The sequence below is a fragment of the Cryptomeria japonica genome, chromosome 5 (assembly GCF_030272615.1).
Source record: "Cryptomeria japonica chromosome 5, Sugi_1.0, whole genome shotgun sequence".
Lineage (NCBI taxonomy): Eukaryota > Viridiplantae > Streptophyta > Pinopsida > Cupressales > Cupressaceae > Cryptomeria > Cryptomeria japonica.
In genome coordinates this window covers 487,908,355-487,921,802 of record NC_081409.1, presented here as the reverse complement: position 1 = coordinate 487,921,802, position 13,448 = coordinate 487,908,355, and positions in this window count along the sequence as shown.

Genomic DNA, 13,448 nt, shown 5'->3' with positions numbered 1-13,448 from the left:
TCAAGGTAGTTAGAGGGTTGTCGGTGCTAAGAAAGCTGGATAATACCTTGTGCAGAGAGTGTCAATTGGGGAAAATGTCTTCCTCAACCTTTAAAGGTAAATCTTTCACTACTGACAACTTTCTTGATCTTGTGCATACTAATTTGTGTGGTCCTATGAAAACTAGAAGTGTGCAAGGTGATAGGTACTTCATGATTCTCACTGATGACTGCTCAAGAATGATGTGGGTTACATTCTTGAAAGACAAGTCTGAAGCCTTTGTAAAGTTTAAAGCTTTTAGAGCATTAGTGGAGATGGAAAGTGGTAAAAGGATCAAGAGCCTAAGAATTGATCAAGGAGGGGAATTCACTTCCAGTGAATTCACCAAGTACTATGAAGAACATGGCATTAAGAGGCAACTGTCTGCCCCCTGGACTCCATAGTAGAATGGCCTAGCAGAAAGAAATAATCAGATTGTGGTTGAAGCAGCTAGAACCATGTTAATTTAAGGAAAGGTAGCTCACACCTTTTGGAGAGAAGTGGTGAGCACTGCAGTCTACACAATGAACCGAGTACTCATGAAGAAAGGTAAGGATAAAACTCCTTATGAGTATTGGACCGATAAGACACCTATGGTTAGCTACTTTAGAGTGTTTGGTAGCAAATGTTACATCAAGAGGAGTGAACACAAGAGAAAAATTGATGCAAAATGTGATGAGGGAATATTCCTAGGATATTCCACCAAGAGAAAAGCTCTCAAGTGTTTCAATAATAGGACTTAGAGAATTATGGAAAGCATCAATGTAAGAGTTGATGAAACCTCTGAGAAAACTGAGGAAACCGACAGTGAGCAAGTGATAAATGAACCGGTTGTAACTTTCTGGGAACCGGTTGTCAGTCAACCAAGTACCAGTAACAGTGTTCCTACACTGGTATATGTAGATGCTGATACTGATGGAGATGAGGATGAAGAAGAAAAACAAGAGGAATCCATTAAGACCATTCCTCTGTATGTCAATCTAAATCATGATCCTAAGCAGATCATAGGAGATAAGGATGCAAGAATCCTTACAAGAAGAAATGTCAGAGAAAACTCATGTATGATCTCTAAATTTGAGCCTAAATCATTCAAAGAGACTCATAAAGATGAATAATGGATCAAGGCAATGGAAGAAGAACTTGACCAAATAGAGAAAAATGGTATATGGCCTTTGGTACCCAGATCGAAGCATAAAAATGTCATTGGTACCAAATGGGTTTTCAGAAATAAGATGAATGAGGATGGCATAGTGATTAGGAACAAAGCTAGATTGGTGTGCAAAGGATATACTCAAGAAGAAGGAGAAGACTATGGAGAAACCTTTTGTCCTATAGCCAGATTGGAAGTAGTTCGTATGCTTCTTGCATATGCAGCTTTTAAAGGTTTCAAAGTATATCAAATGGATGTAAAATATGCATTCCTAAATGGTGTACTTGAAGAGGAGGTGTATATTAAGCAACCAGATGGGTTTGCCCTATCTGAAGATAGTGACATGGTATGTAGGCTACATAAAGCCTTATATGATCTAAAGCAGACACCTAGAGCATGGTATGAGCATCTGCATTCCCATCTTGTGAAGATTGGATTTGAGAGAACAAGTGAAGATAGCAATATCTACTTGAAGTATGAAGGAGATCAGATCCTGATCTATGAGGTATTTATTGATGACATTATCTTTGGTGGAGATGACAAGATGAGTCATGAGTTTTCTAATGAGATGAAGAAAGAGTTTGAGATGTCACTCATAGGGGAGATTAAATTCTTCATTGGACTCTAGATCCAGTAGATGAAAGATGGAATCTTTATCACTGAGTCCAAGTGTATCAAAGAGGTGTTGAAGACCTTTGGCATGGAAGATAGCAAACTGGTTGGTACTCTGATGGTGATTGGTTGTAAACTATCCAAAGAAGATGACTCAACATTAGTCGATGAGAAGGAATACCAATCAATGATTGGTAAGTTGCATTATGTATTGCATAGCAGACTAGATATTGCACATGCAGTTGACATTACTGCAAGATTCTAGAAAAGCTCAAGAGAATCCCACTTGGTTGCAGTCAAGCAGATTCTTAGGTATCTGAAGGGAACTATTGACTATGGATTGTGGTATCCATATAGCAAGGATTTCAGCTTGAAAGTATACAAAGATGCTGATTGGGTAGGTAATATAGATGACCAAAAAAGCACAACCAGTGGTGCATTCTTTCTCAGTGGTAGACTGGTCTCATGGATGAGTAAGAAGAAGAGTTGTATCTCTCAGTCTATAGTGGAAGCAGAGTATGTTGCAGCTTTCATGAACTGCACTTAGACAATTTGGATGAAGCATGTATTAAATGGCTTCAAAGTTCCTATATCTGAACCGGTAAGTATATTTTGTGACAATAGTAGTGCAATTAATATCTCCAAGAGTCCGCTTTTACATTCTAGAACCAAACACTTTGAGCTTAAGTATCATTTCTTAAGGGAAAAGGTTTAGAACAAAGAGATTGCACTGGAACATGTTTCCAATCAGGAGCAATTAGTAGACATATTCACCAAGCCTCTTCCAAAGGCTCCATTTATGTACTTAAGAGGTGAATTAGGGGTGTTGCCCCTTCAGGAGGTAAACTAAAGGTATATGCTCCACATCAGTCAGGTATTGCATAGTCAAATTTTTCTTCAAGATTGATGTGTTGAAGGATGCTACTCCTCAGGGGGAGTAGCATAATGGAACAGGGAAGCTTGTGCCTCCACTTTGGCATTGTTGTCAAAGGGGGAGAAGATGTGAAGCAGAGAGATATCATCTTTGTATATTGCCATCAATGCCAAAGGGGGAGATTGTTGGCATTATGTGAACTGGTATGAGGACATAATAACATTGTATGATTGTCATTGAAGTCAATATGTTGAAGAGGTGAGAACCGGCATATGTGAGAACCGGTATAACATTGTGAACCGGAATTTGTGCCAAAGTGAAGTGGTATGTTTGTTCAAGGTGAACCGACATATGGTTATGGGAACCAGCACATGGAAGCATTGTATGACTACTGGTTGGTAGTCTCAACTTCAGAGTTTTCGGTTGAAGTTGTGTGTGTGAAAAAGTGAACCTGGTAGCTGCAAGCACAACACTTCAATTAAGTCATTATATGCATGGTTAGTAATCAATAATCAATAAGAAATAAACCATAGCAAAGCGACTAATTGCCTTCTAAAAGATGTGAGTATAAGATTGCTCTTAGATTTTTATAAGCAATACCAGTGACTAGACTACACCAAGACGAAGGATTTAATCTATATGATATTAAGCTATATGGATGCAAGATGGATGAATAATTCAAGCAATAATAATCAATTCAAGAAACAATGGATGCAAGCAATAATGGATGTAAAATGGATGCAAATAATCTAAAAAGCACAATAATCTTCAATGACTCCAGAGAAAAATTAGCGTGATAATAATATGCAAGTATGTTCTCAAAAATCTCTGGGGTGAATTGGAATGAGAGCTGAAGACTGAATTTATAGAGAATCACAAGAGAAAAAGCTCAATTTAGGATTAATTCAGAAATCATGTTTAGTTAACCTTGAGATAGATTCCAATTATAGTTTAATTGAAATGCATTCAAATTAGAAGTCCAAGTTGCATTGGAAAATAATAATAAATTAATTCCATGCATATAGGATAAAAATAGACAATTCTTTAATTTATTCAAGAAAAGGGTCTTTTCAATGCAACTAAACTTCTTTTTCTAAAAAGCTTTGAGTTCCAATTTTAGAGAATAATTCAATAATTCAATAAAATTGCTTTTTTGATTTCAAGTTCTAAATTTAGAAAAAGAAATAATATCTCAAGTTTGATTTCTCTCTCAATTCAATTCTTTTATTTATTTATTTTCAATTCAACTCTTTATAATAAATTAATTCATCTTTTGTAATAAATTAATCCTTTTTGCATGATTGAATGGCAAATTTATTAATTAATTAAATATGTAAGGATATTTAATAAATTAAAATGAAATAATTGATCAAAATGATATTCTTGGAAATGATTTGATTAATTAAATAAATATTTAATTAATATTGAGTAATTTATTTGCCATGTGATTTTTGATAATTAAAGAATTAATAATGTGCTCAAGATTGATTTAATTGCCTTTGTTTAGGACCTTGGTGATGTTGTCGAGATTAGGGGCCCATGGTTTAGATGACCAATTTTAGGGTATTACATTTACCCCTCTTTGAATTAATGTGCGAGCAGCGCATTGGTTCAAAGAATGTGTGATGTCTAGGAAATGTCAGTTTTGAACTTGATTGATCACGAACTAGATAAAAAACAAGGTGTTTAGCTTGATTTGAAGTGACAAAGCTGAATGAAGTCTGATTAAAGTGATACCAATCCTGAACTTGATTGAATTGAGGAACGATAGAAAACAAAGATACCAAACTTGAACTTGATTGATCAAGAAGCGAATCTTACTGATCTAGAACTTGATTGATCTTAGATGTAGTGAGTGATGATTAGAATTGATCTTGAACTTGATTGATCAAGACACAATGAGTGAAGAATGAACCATCCAGCTTGATCAAGAAATGAATACTGAGCACCTGCTTAGATTTAGTGTGATCAAAGAAACTCTTTAAACTTTTGATTGAGTTTAAACAAATAATTAGTTTGATTTGAAGTGATGAAACTGATTAATGTTAAGAGATTAATTCAGATGAAAGACAAATATCAGTTTGATGTGAAGCGATGAAACTTATATGCCCCTTAGTGATTGATTCGATTCAGATGATCAAGAGATCTCAACTTGATGCGAAGCAATGAAGCGCTGAGATACCCCTAGCGATGAGGTCTTATTTGATTTTCTTTAGTTGAAAATATTTTTGCTCGACTTTTGATGAAGATTTGAAAAATTTTCTCGACTATGAGGAGATGTGAAGTCATAAGGTCATGAGTATGCCCCCTTAGGAGAGAAATCAAAAGATAGTGAGGGTACTTGATTATAGGCAATTGTTTGGCAAAAATAAGTTATTTGAGCACAAATTGATTCTCAGGATTTTTTTTTTAAAAAAAAAAATTCCGGCGTTGATTAATGAGAAATTGAGTGTAGAGTTGATTGAAATGTTGATGTGTAGAATGAAATTGAATTAAGATTTAGCATTGAAATGGAGCTTAATTTGAAGAAAGAATGAGCATTTGATGAAAAAGCGCTAAGTGGTCAAAATTGTGAAATTGACTAGCAAAATGATCTCAAATTTTGATTTCGATCCTGAAAATGGAATTAGAGTAGGCAAATTAGCTAAGGGTACAATTTTCATAACCATCGGAGCAAGTTGAAAAATTAGGTTTTAGGCTATATATAGGACGAAAGTCATTTTCAAATCATTTTAACCCTCCAAGTTTGAAAATTCAAAAAGCCTTCTACGAAGAAAAATGGTGGTCCCTACTTGTCAGCATCGATTTGAGCGCCAGAGACGTCACAATCAACCCTGAAACTATGAGCCAACAGTAAGTGATCGATCTTTAGCCTCTTTATGTTTCCAATTTTGAATTTTTTTGTTCATTTTTCACGTTTTTCATGGGTTTTGGGTCGAGTGTCATGGTTTATCATGCGAGACAAGATCCTATCTCGTACGAGAAACTGGCAAATTTTCTTTTGTCATTTGAAGCCATTAGATTTGTCATACGGGATTCACCCTTGTGTCGTACGAAAGGTCGGTTAGAAGACCATTTTGTCATACGATGTGTAAAAGTTTGTCATTCAAGGCTATTTTCTCATACGAGAGCTATTCCTGACTCGTACGATATGTTGTTTGACTGTGTTTTGTCATTCGAAAGATAGTGATCATTTTTGAAAGTGTAAACATGAAATTTTGCTTTTGCATTTGACTTATTTGGATTTTTGTGATGTTTAACTTCTCTTGTAGGCTCATTTGGAATGTTTTCTGATGATTGTTGTTGGTTTTTTTTTTTTGGAAGGTGTGCTTACCTCCTGTGCTCTTCAGATGTGTATATCCTCCCACTATGGCTTTAGTTCATGATTTGTCTGAGGTTGAGCAAGCTCATGTTGATATGTGTGGATTGACACACCTGATAAGGTTACCTGATGTCTGTGTGAATCATGGGATGCTCACAACATTGGTAGAGTGGTTTCATTTAGAGCATAATACCTTTCATTTGCCAGTTGGGGAGTTGACTATCACTCCCGAGGATGTGTACAGGATCCTTCGTATCCCTTTTGCTAGGGATAAGGTGGATTATGATACTACATTGTTACCTGGACTACAGGCTCTTAGGAACATATTCAGGGATCCTGATATCTTGACTTGTTCCATGAGTTGGGCTATATTGTTGAGTAGGTACAATGAGGAGTATCCACTGGCATGTGTCCTAGCAGGTTTTATTGGTTACTTCTTGATGCCAGACAGAGGGCAATAGGGTTTCAAGAGTGGATGGGGTCGTATGCTGGAGAGGTTGATAGAGACCCCTCAGAGACTTGGTTGGGGCTCTTGTTTGTTGGCCCACATGTATCGGGAGATGCACGAGATTGTTTACAAAGATGGGCAGAGCATGGCCACTAGGGTGTACATTTTATAGGTGTGGGCTTGGGAGAACCTTCCCATTTGTTGGTCGATAGTTGATGATAGCAGAGAGCCAGGGCAGCCAATTATTTACAGGTATGCCAGATATATTATGTAGCCCAATCTGGGCAAGACAGACTTGTGATGATGACAACTCGATGATCTGATAGCTATCATATGGAGACCGTACAGGGGGTTAGAGTCATGGGATGACTGGCAGGCAATTTGGAGAGACCTTTTTGTTACATGCCCACTGATTGGGAGGTCACAGACTGTTGTGGAGCAATTCATCATTTCACAAGTGATGAGGTAGTATGACCGACCTCAGGGCATCTCTCAGGAGTATACAACATATGCTCGATACACCGATGAGGAGCGACAGGGATGGTCACCTAGGCTATCCTATTCTTTAGCGATGCAGGAGATGACAGGTTTACACCACCTGAGGTGGGATAACCTGGATGATATAGCAGATGTGGGGGTATTGCCCCAGTATAGGGATTACTTTCAGCAGCATCCATTCCCTCGGTTTACAGATCCAGGAGAGCAGGCTCCTCATATTGAGGATGTGGAGGATGATGCCCCTGCACCAGCATAGGGCTAGAGGTAGGGCCATAGGTAGGGATAGGCACAAAGATCAGAGGCTCCATGATGGACTGGTGGTGATCCTCATGCTAGCAACAATGGGGTGCGAACTGATGTTGGATAGTAGAGGGGTGAGGGTGGATCTTGTTGGAACCCTAAAATTTGCAATTTTTAGAATTCCAAATTCCAAGACAAGGAGCAAGAAAAATTCTAAATATATATATACATATATATATATATTGAATAGGTACAAGTAATATATTTTATATTTGTTGCACAATATGAAACCATAACATAAACACAATAATGCGCATAAAAAATGGAGTGTGAAGCACCAAAGGGGGTATTTACATCATTTAAAGACCATTTATCCATTATATACCCATAAAATAGCCTTAAAATACCTCTAATATGCCTAAACAACTTGTAAAGTGACAATTAATTACATAAACTAAGGCAGTTTCGGGATTTGGAATTATTTTTATTTAAAAGGGGGGTGTCTTTTCACCCAAAGGGGTATGAAAACCATTCAAACACATATATATGTGTGATGTAAAATGTATAGAGAAAAAGAGAGACAAGAATTGGAGGCAATTTTGTACTTCGAAACTTTTTATCAAAAATAACCAGTTGCATTTTCTTTCTCATATGTGTTGAGAGTTAACATATTTTTAGAAGGCAGTTGCTTATGATATTATCTAAAAGTGGATAAGGTTATTCGTGTTCTTCCAGTAAAATTTTGTGTTTTATATTGTAGATTTGGATCAAAAAGATTTACTCGCGAATTGTAATTGTTCCTTGTATTTCTTCCTTGGATGGTCTCTTAAAAGTTAGGGTTAAATTCATTCAAGCAGTTTACAATATAGACATTGAAGTAGAGCTCATAAGAAACAGTAAATGATAGACTCATTGAGAGGTGGTGGGATTAAAACTGTCTCATAAGTTTACACAATAAGTCTTGAAGAAATATAAGACTCTATAGCCCAAATAGGAGGAAAGGCACTGATCATTTGTAAACAAACCCTTTAATCATACTAGTTACCCTTTACCTTTAAGCATTAGGATTAGTAGAGTAGGTATAGTAGGTGATTTAGCCAAAGTGTAACATATATACTTTTGTAAGATACATAGATCAATACACACATCTGAAATCAGTCTATTTAAGAAACTTATGCCATTCTGAGACTAGGAGATATCAGATTAAGACACTAAATCTGCTATAAAAAGCATTAGTTGAAGAAACAACTAGTGAGTAGGTATACCCACCTAGGTCCTGCAGAGCCTAAAGTGAGAGAGTTAGTAACCAAATAGGTTCACTCGATAAGTTGGCCAAGTCAATTGGAGGGTTTTATCATAGGAGTTGGCATTTCCTTAGAACCTATCCAATCTATTGATTTGAGACCCAACAGATTGGCGACTCTGCTGGGGAAGAATTATTAAGACTCTGTTGTGGGAGACAACTCAGAAGAAATAAATAACTTATGTCCTCTATGAAAGAGGTGGCGACTTTGTAAAAAGGAAAATTAAATGAAAAAGATCAGTAGCATTCAACATGTTTCAATATCCATATTTTTATGGAGAAGCATCTTCAAAAAAATATGCACAGTGGCAACCACAGCCACAAAGAGATAGGAATATTCCAGGAAGATTTAAGCCATTGGATTTTGGTAACATCCTTGTGTATCCATATGCATTTCCCTGTGAGTTGAAGATCTGTATGCCAAGGTTCCATGGAGATGAAAGGGAATCACCAATTGGGCATCTAAAATCATTTTATTGGTTTATTGAGACCTTTAGAATCTACTTAGAAGAAACGATCATGAAATGGTTTGTGCTAACATTGGAGGATGTTGTAGAGCAGTCATTCAGTTTGTTACCCCCACAAAGTATCTCATCATGGGAATAACTTGAGTGGTGGTTCATGGAAGAATTCTATGGTGTAATTGAGGACAACACTTCAGTCACTAGCCCTTCAATTGGTTATCCATATGTACCAAAATCAAATTCAATCGGATTATGATTGCAGCAATGCAATCTACAACATAAGAAGAAAGGAAGGTGAATCTATACAAAAACTGATTGGCAGAATAATGGTGACTTATTTCCAAATGCCTGATAATATACAACTTAATTCAGCTATACTGGAGCAATTGATCGTGAGAGAATGTGGGTCTAATAGTTTGGAATCAGCATGTTCAATTCTTGAAGAATTGAATAAAAAAATACATGATTTGCATGAGACGAGTAACATCAACATAAGAGATGCAAATGAAGATGATTATATAGAAGAATTAGTTATCCCTTTGGAAGTCCCATCTGATGAAGAAGCAATTGATGATGTTTGTGAGTACAAGTCAGAACCTGAAGAAATTGTTGCTAACATTGATGAAGAATATTGTACCAGTCATGAGGAGAGTGAATCCATACCTGAGTACCTTGATGATACAATTGATAAAGAGGAGGTATGCGAATTTGAAAATGGCTTTCAAATATTTTCAAACCCCTTATGTGATGAAGTGATACAGGAAAATCATATTCCCTACTACCATAGTATGTGTGAAAAGAATTTTCATGTATTCTCAAATCCTTTATATGATGAAGAAGAAAAAATTTCAGACAGTATGGACAATACAAACATGTGTGAAGACAACATGGGTAATAATATGACTAAGTCACATGATAAAAGGACCACAAAAATAAGAGAGTTACAAAAGGAAGGTACATCACATAGAGATAAAATAAAAGGTGAAAAGAAGTACCAGTTAGATAATATGCAGCATTCCAATAAAATAGAGATGAAGAATATGCGGATGCCACAAGAAGAAAACTTTTGTAAAAGTATAAATATCATTTCCTATGGAATAGGGGATAATGGTAATCTAGGTGAAATAAAGAATCCTTATAAAATAAGGATGGATAATGCATCTTATGACAGGAATTGCCAATCAGGTGATATCACTAATTTCAAAGTTTTTATACTACTTCATGATGAGAATCAAATGTTTGATAGAGGAAAGAATTGGTGTTCAGTTTTTGGGCTTGAGGCCACCAAAATAGGTCAATGAATTAGGCACATGGTCTACTCTACCAGAGATCTGAATTCTTGCTATGCCCACAAGGGGCATCCATCCCCAGACAGAGCCACTGTTGGAACCCTAAAATTTGCAATTTTTAGAACTCCAAATTCCAAGACAAGGAGCAAGAAAAATTCTAAATATATATATACATATATATATATTGAATAGGTACAAGTAATATATTTTATATTTGTTGCACAATATGAAACCATAACATAAACACAATAATGGGCATAAAAAATGGAGTGTGAAGCACCAAAGGGGGTATTTACATCATTTAAAGACCATTTATCCATTATATACCCATAAAATAGCCTTAAAATACCTCTAATATGCCTAAACAACTTGTAAAGTGACAATTAATTACATAAACTAAGGCAGTTTCGGGATTTGGAATTATTTTTATTTAAAAGGGGGGTGTCTTTTCACCCAAAGGGGTATGAAAACCATTCAAACACATATATATGTGTGATGTAAAATGTATAGAGAAAAAGAGAGACAAGAATTGGAGGCAATTTTGTACTTCGAAACTTTTTATCAAAAATAACCAGTTGCATTTTCTTTCTCATATGTGTTGAGAGTTAACATATTTTTAGAAGGCAGTTGCTTATGATATTATCTAAAAGTGGATAAGGTTATTCGTGTTCTTCCAGTAAAATTTTGTGTTTTATATTGTAGATTTGGATCAAAAAGATTTACTCGCGAATTGTAATTGTTCCTTGTATTTCTTCCTTGGATGGTCTCTTAAAAGTTAGGGTTAAATTCATTCAAGCAGTTTACAATATAGACATTGAAGTAGAGCTCATAAGAAACAGTAACTGACAGACTCATTGAGAGGTGGTGGGATTAAAACTGTCTCATAAGTTTACACAATAAGTCCTGAAGAAATATAAGACTCTTTAGCCCAAATAGGAGGAAAGGCACTGATCATTTGTAAACAAACCCTTTAACCATACTAGTTACCCTTTACCTTTAAGCATTAGGATTAGTAGAGTAGGTATAGTAGGTGATTTAGCCAAAGTGTAACATATATACTTTTGTAAGATACATAGATCAATACACACATCTGAAATCAGTCTGTTTAAGAAACTTATGCCATTCTGAGACTAGGAGATATCAGATTAAGACACTAAATCTGCTATAAAAAGCATTAGTTAAAGAAACAACTAGTGAGTAGGTATACCCACCTAGGTCCTGCAGAGCCTAAAGTGAGAGAGTTAGTAACCAAATAGGTTCACTCTACAAGTTGGCCAAGTCAATTGGAGGGTTTGATCATAGGAGTTGGCATTTCCTTAGAACCTATCCAATTTGTTGATTTGAGACCCAACAGATCCCTTGGGAGAGTAGGCATGAGGTTGGGTGGCAGAGAGGAGGAGTGAGCAACTCTGAGGTAGGTTTGGCAGTGACGAGATGAGTAGGGTGGAGCCACAGGTGGAGATGGTGGTGGAGATGGTGGCGGGGAGCTTGCGAGAGAGTAAGGGGTTGACATGGGACTATCAATGAGAGCACATCTTGCGGAGCTGCAGTCACAGTTGATAGTGGCTCAGACTCAGCTAACGGAGCGAGACTGACAGCTGGTCAAGGTTAGGATCGAGCGTGATCGCCAGATCACAGCATTGAGAGTAGAGTCGAGAGCAGAGATAGAGTCTCTACAATAGGAGGTGCTTCTCTAGAGCAGTAGCGCAACATATTATGTGGTGGCATATAGTGTTACAATTCTTGTTGCACAGTAGGTGCAACCCTATTCACAGTATATGGCTAGATCAGAGGGAGCATGAGCACCTCGACAGGATCCTGGGCATCAGGCTCTTGCTCCTCCACTAGGCGATGAGGGAGAGGGTGCTTGCTAGATGATTCTTTTTGTAGTGGGGATATTTTTTGTAGATGCACCCAGTTTTTGTAGCCGATACGATTCTTGCTCCGATGGGAGTTTGTACATGTCATTGGACATCATTTTTTACCCTTATACTTGATATGATATATATATGAGATCCGTTTTGACTTCATTGTACTTGTGTCAATCGACTATGAGATGTTTCTATATGCTTTATTCTATATGTATGCATTTATTTCAGTATGAATGTATGTAATGCAAATGAATATGGATGTCTATGTTTTGGTTTCTTTTTATATGCAAATAAATGAATGAAAATGAGTAATGAGTAATGAGTAATGCAATTTTTTCATTTTTCTATGCAATAAGATCAATGTGAATTAATAATAATGAAATGAATGAATCTATATGAAATGTTATGTATGCAGCTAAACATCTCAAAACACAAGTACTCGATCGGAGAAATAATGATAAAAAGACCACTTAGTGTAAGAAATGATGATGCTTTTAGCTCTCATTCAGAAGATAAAGAGATTATTACTATACCGAAATCACTCTAGATTCACAAAAATGCAGAATGAAATGCAAAATGATATGCAAAATGCAACCTAAACCTAGTCACTGGATTCAAAATACTTAAGATTCATCACTGAGAATAATGAACACAATAGGCAGGTTAGAGTTCCTTTCTTTTTCGATGTGCAATTTTAATTATCTTGTCTGCAATGACCCTTTTTTCGTTCATATCCTTGGACAAATTTCACAGGGACCCAAATTGCATCATAAAGAAATTCCCTCAAAACAAACAAAGAAATGATATGGATCTCCCTATAGCATACAAATAAGCAGAGTCAAGGTATGTGAGGTGATTTCACCTTAATTTGAAATCTCTTATCATAGACACCCAGCTAATTTATATGTTTTCAGACCATCAGGATCATTCCTACAAGCAGAAAACAAAGAAAATATTATGCCCTCAATCCTTTCTTCTCTTAGTCACAATAGACTTCCTCGAGTTACTCAGAGGGACAATAATCAAAAATCAATATAAAAGACAACATACAAAGAAAATTTTCATTCATAGCTCAAACTGTTCAGTAATTGTTTTCCGTTATGTTGTTTTTCTTGTGAACTCAGTGATAAACTCTTTGGTAGTTAGGAGATAGGTAACTGACTCAGAGTGGATGACCAGGTTTCACTGATGGAAGAATGACTTGGTTGACACTACTTAGGATATGTAATGTGCTCTGTCGAGTAACCTAAGACTAGAACATTGATCATTTTCAAGTCATGAGGGTTCCAACAAACCAAGATGTCACAAAAGTGACTGAAAATATGTACAAGCGAAAGAAAAAGATGCTTGAAAGCGGGA